This window comes from Pygoscelis adeliae, unplaced genomic scaffold, assembly GCF_000699105.1.
Source record: "Pygoscelis adeliae isolate BGI_AS28 unplaced genomic scaffold, ASM69910v1 Scaffold101, whole genome shotgun sequence".
Classification (NCBI taxonomy): domain Eukaryota; kingdom Metazoa; phylum Chordata; class Aves; order Sphenisciformes; family Spheniscidae; genus Pygoscelis; species Pygoscelis adeliae.
The window spans coordinates 2,732,338-2,737,776 of NW_008824238.1; positions in this window are offsets into that span (position 1 = coordinate 2,732,338).

Here is a 5,439-nt window from a genome sequence, read left to right on the forward strand (position 1 = left end):
AAAAGCTTCAAATGAAATATGCATGAACAACTCTAATGGGACATGATCCAGAAATAAAAAATTTGCTCCCATCGGTTTGCAAATAGAACTGACATCAATATTCACATGATTTTTAAAAACAATACTGCATGTTTGTTTCCAAATAACTCCATTTAAAGTGTAAGGTCACATACCTCTGAAATGAAGTAAAAAAATATTTATTAGACAATTTTATGAATGTGTTACTGTTTAAGAAATGAGGTACAGAAAGCAAGTTGCATTTAATCCCCTAAGTTTGAAAAATGGTTATCCAGCCTCTGTGGAGTTCTGACTTACATTTTTGGAAATTAAACAGAACTATTCTCAGATTCATGATGACTGTCAGTATATGTTGCAGTTTCATAACACACTGCTAGAGAAAGTCAGCCAAGTATCTCTAAAACACTATACAGAAATGAAACCTTCCTTTATTTTTGTTAATGACACCATTTAAATGATATTTGAGTATGGAGATGGACTTTCTAAACCTCTCGAAGACCCTAAAGATTTATGATGGAAATAGAAATCAGTATTTTGCAATGGGCTGAAGACTGAGGTGAACTGGGAAATGACAGGAGGTCTACTAAGAGGAAATTACTTCCGTTGTTCACCAAGCACACTTTCTGAAGCAAAGACCTGAATGCTATTGGCTGAGAAAATGAAGGTTTAATAAAAGATGGCATAGACTATCCCATCAGCAGAAAAGGACATTAAAAAAAAAAAGAACAGGAAATTGGAAAGATTTTTTTTTCCTTTGTGTGTGTATATGTACATGTACGTATATAGGTATATGTATGTATATATACATGCCTCCCCGCCACATATTTTTGCCTCTGCATGTAAGCATTCATGTGTTTGTATGTGTATACATGTTGGCTGATGCACAGAAGCAACGCATTGCCTCCTTCTTTTGAGAAGAGAAGCATGGTCTGAAATATAGAGTAAAAAATGCAGTAATATCAGCTTTAAAGAACCTGGAACTGAAGTAAGAAAGAAAAACTGTGAAATGTTGCAATGATGTGTTGTTCCAGGGGGCAGAACACAAGAAAGTCTTCAGAAGAAATAGCAACTTGCAATTCTCTCCTTTTACCCAGCCATTTATTTTCACAAACTTTTAGAAACTTAATAGTCTTGGAGGCTTCTGTTCCTCTTTCATATTTCATTAAAATTGCCTATTAGATAAAAATGTTTATAGAAGGAACTGCGTCTTTAGGAAGCCAGGCTGAAAAATGGATTTAAGATGTCTAATTTGTGCACTTGAATGGAATGATGAAAGAAAATTGTTGCCAAGAAAAATTAGCAATGTTGAGAAGAATGCCTTAAACATATCCTGAAGTGGAAACTGATGGTCCCTGAACAATCAAGACTGTTTTCTAACATATTTTGAAGTGATTTTATCTTTGAGATTTATAGAGAATTATGAAAACTGAGGCAGCGAGGACTTTGGATCAGTGACTACAACCCAACAACAGCTGTACAGGTGAAAGGGCCTTGTAACCTAGTGACCCATCTTCAGTAGTATCTATTGGTATGGTTAAGGAAAGAAGTCCAGGACATCAAGAGCCTTTCTCTAGTTGCTCTTTATCTAGTAGATCACGTCTATCACGATGATGTGATAGAGAGCCTTACAGACAAAAGGTGTGCTGTCTCTCTCCTGTGCAACAAACTTATATGGTAAGAGCACGAGAACAAACAAGAAAAGGGAGAAACCAGATGCAAATGATTCACTTCTGTCCGTATTCTCCTCCATTCCTGAGAGACCAGAGAAAACCTGTTGGAAAAGGACCTGGGGGTGTTGGTTGACAGCCGGCTGAACATGAGCCGGCAGTGTGCCCAGGCGGCCAAGAAGGCCAATGGCATCCTGGCCTGTATCAGAAATAGTGTGGCCAGCAGGAGTAGGGAAGTGATGGTGCCCCTGTACTCGGCACTGGTGAGGCCGCACCTCGAATACGGTGTTCAGTTTTGGGCCCCTCACTACAAGAAGGACATCGAGGTGCTGGAGCGTGTCCAGAGAAGGGCAATGAAGCTGGTGAAGGGTCTAGAGAACAAGTCTTATGAGGAGCGGCTGAGGGAACTGGGGTTGTTTAGCCTGGAGAAAAGGAGGCTGAGGGGAGACCTCATCGCTCTCTACAACTACCTGAAAGGAGGCTGTAGCGAGGTGGGTGTTGGTCTCTTCTCCCAAGTAACTGGCGAAAGGACGAGAGGAAATGGCCTCAAGTTGCGCCAGGGGAGGTTTAGATTGGACATGAGGAAAAATGTCTTTACTGAAAGAGTGGTTAAACATTGGAAGAGGCTGCCCAGGGAAGTGGTTGAGTCACCATCCTTGGAGGTATTTAAAAGACGTGTAGATGAGGCGCTTAGGGACATGGTTTAGTGGGCATGATGGTGTTTGGTTGACAGTTGGACTCAATGATCTTAGAGGTCTTTTCCAACCTTAATGATTCCATGATTCTATGATTCTAAAACCTGGAAGAACTCATCAAACTCTTCATCTTGCTTTAGCAAGCTCTAGAGTTTCAAGCACTTGAAAATGCAGTTTTGACAATAACCATGAACTTTTAAGAAAATTTCTCACTTCACTGGAACACATCCTTTCCTCACTGCCAGACTTCTTTTCAGGAAGTCCGCAAAGGAGGAGGCCAGAGAGGAGTGACAGTAGGCTTTCTTCGGCAAGCAATTTCTTCATGAAATTAGAAAAGTAAAATATGCTTCATAGAGGTCAAAGTCAACGCCACTCTGGCCCCTATATCAATTTATCACAGGGAGAAGAAAGAAAAGGAAGCATAGCTAAATCCCCCAAGAAGTTCAATTACTTTAACTGCGACAGTCCCAGACGTCGATGCTGTTTGAAATACAGAAAAAGAGAAATCATTCCTGTCTTGTTTCTTAACAAAAAACAATGGACAAAATAAATGAAACAAATGTATTGACATGGAAGCAGTCTTCCAAATTTGAGGAATGTTTATTTTCTGAGAAAGCTCTTGCAGTCCAAGAATTTTCTATCTCTTGTCCTAAGTTCTGCCTTTCAAATAGAGAAGATTCACGTGTCTAATCATCTTTTAGGAGTGGGTTGCTCTGGTTTTTTAAGTAGTCAGAATGTGAGACAATCTTCTTATTTGATTCTTGAAGTTACTCAAGAAGAGCTCTATAATAATTTACCTATTCTCAGATTTCAAAGGTTCAAATAATGTGCTTGATACTGTCTTTGGGAATTTACTCAAATAAGAAGCTGTTAATTAATAGAAGCATGTAATTATTTTTTATTCCTAGGGAAATGTGTCTACATTCTGCTGTTTTTAAAAAATAAATTAATAGCCAAATAGGCAATATCTACGTCATTCAGTATACTGCCTTGTTAAGGGTCAAAAATAAACCATAGAGAGAACCATAGAGCAAACTCTGGGCAGTAGTGAAGACTCAGATTTATCTACAGTAGAAACAGATGTGAATAAATAATGTACCATCTAGAAAAACAGACAAGAGGAATTGAGCAGCATGATTAAAAAATTGTATTATGGTCTCCAGGCATTTGTTTTAATATCAGTCATTTACTTGCCATCTCAATCCTCCAAAACAGAGCAAATTTAAAACTCTACCCAGTGAGAATAATAAACCAAAGAATGCTTTAATGCACACAAATTGGAAGAGACTTCAAAGGAATAAACAAGACATAAATGTTAACAAATGAGTATATATTTTTACAATCCCCACTCCGTGTGTCTATCCAAATTGGCTTTGCTATTGACCCTTGAAATGACTCTCTTTGCATATGGGTAGTAAAGATTTGCCAGTACTTTATTGCTAAACATCCTAAGTGTCCCAACTACCCCAACTGATCCAACTTCATTTTTCATGCTCAAGGTCAGGCAAGTCAGCACTTGTTCCCTGGTCTGCTGCAGACTACTCTAGGATCGGGTGTAAGAATAGGAAACAATATCATGTTCTGTATTTTGAGTGCTTGACTTGTTGCTGCGCACCAGAAGCACAGAGAAAGAATATTTGTGTGGGGAAAAAAAAGACGCACCTCACCTTGGTTAATCTAGCTGGAAAAAGCTATAAGCTTTGAGGACACTACAGTGGGTTGTCAGAAGGAAATATGAAGGAAATGGGTGGATGGTGGGAAAACATAATACTGAGTCTTATGAGAAGATTAATCCCCTAGAAATATCTGATGGCAGTTTTCTACGCTGATTTTTGGTGTGGTTATTGTGACAAAAATTAATTTAGTAGTTCACTCAGTAACTCTGTCGAAGTTCAGTTCACAGACATCTCAGCCCTGCAATCTTTACTTTTACAGTGAGGAGCAGAAACATGAGTGGTAAAGTAATCCTCACTATAACACAGATGAGTAGCCCCTATGCTGGGTCTCATGGCTTTGTGCAGACTTTTGCATCTAGGAAGAGGTGAACAGTGGTTGTACTGGAATGAGAAATGAGGTCCATGTTTCCTACTCTTTTCTTTGTATTGAAACTGAATCCAGCTGTAACATTTCAAACTATTTTCTTGAGCTTTTCTTTTGATATGGATAATTATCTACAGAATCACTGAAATGTTATAGAACATTTTCATTTGACAAAACATTGTATGGTACTTCCTTGCAGAGATTAGTCTTATTTAAGAAACACTATTATGTGTAATATGTATTGTGGGCTTATCCATGGCCACACAATTTGAGGTGCTCCAGCATGACCTCATGCACAGCCACTGATGCTTCAAGGTGTATCTGCTCCAGCATGGCAGTATCCACTGCCAGTGTACCTTCTCCAGTGTGGACTTATGCTTGGGCCACAATCCCTTCAGAGGTATACCTGCTGCGGCGCAGACATAACCACGGCCACAGGCACTGCAAGATGTACCTGCTCTGGCATGGACTTCTTCATGGCCACAGATGCTTCAGGGTGTCCTGCTCCCACGTGGACTCATCCACAGGTCACAGTCCCTTCGAGTCAAGTTCACACTGGAGTTCCAGCCTGCCCAGTACAGCAGCACAGAAACAGCAGCAATGCCCTGGCCGTCTGCCAGCCCAGGCACATCGCCATTGCTGTTATCAAAATGTTCCCAGGCACGGTAGAGTAAGACGATCAGCAGTACAGCAGTACAGCAAGCAGCGAAAGCAAAAAGCAGCTACTAAAGAGCCCTAGACTCTAATATACCGTAAGGCAAGCAAGCCCCATGGCAAACACAGAAGCCTGCTGATTAATAGCTAAACAGCAATAACAGCTATAAATTCGATCTAGCACATTCCAATCAAATCTGTTGTTATCTCGAACCCTTTGAGTCCCACATTGGGCACCAAAAAGGACTGTTGTGGTTTAACCCCAGCTGGCAACTAAGCCCCACACAGCCGCTCGCTCACTCCACCCCAGTAGGATGGGGGAGAGAATCGGAAGGCTAAAAGTGAGAAAACTCGTGGGTTGAGAT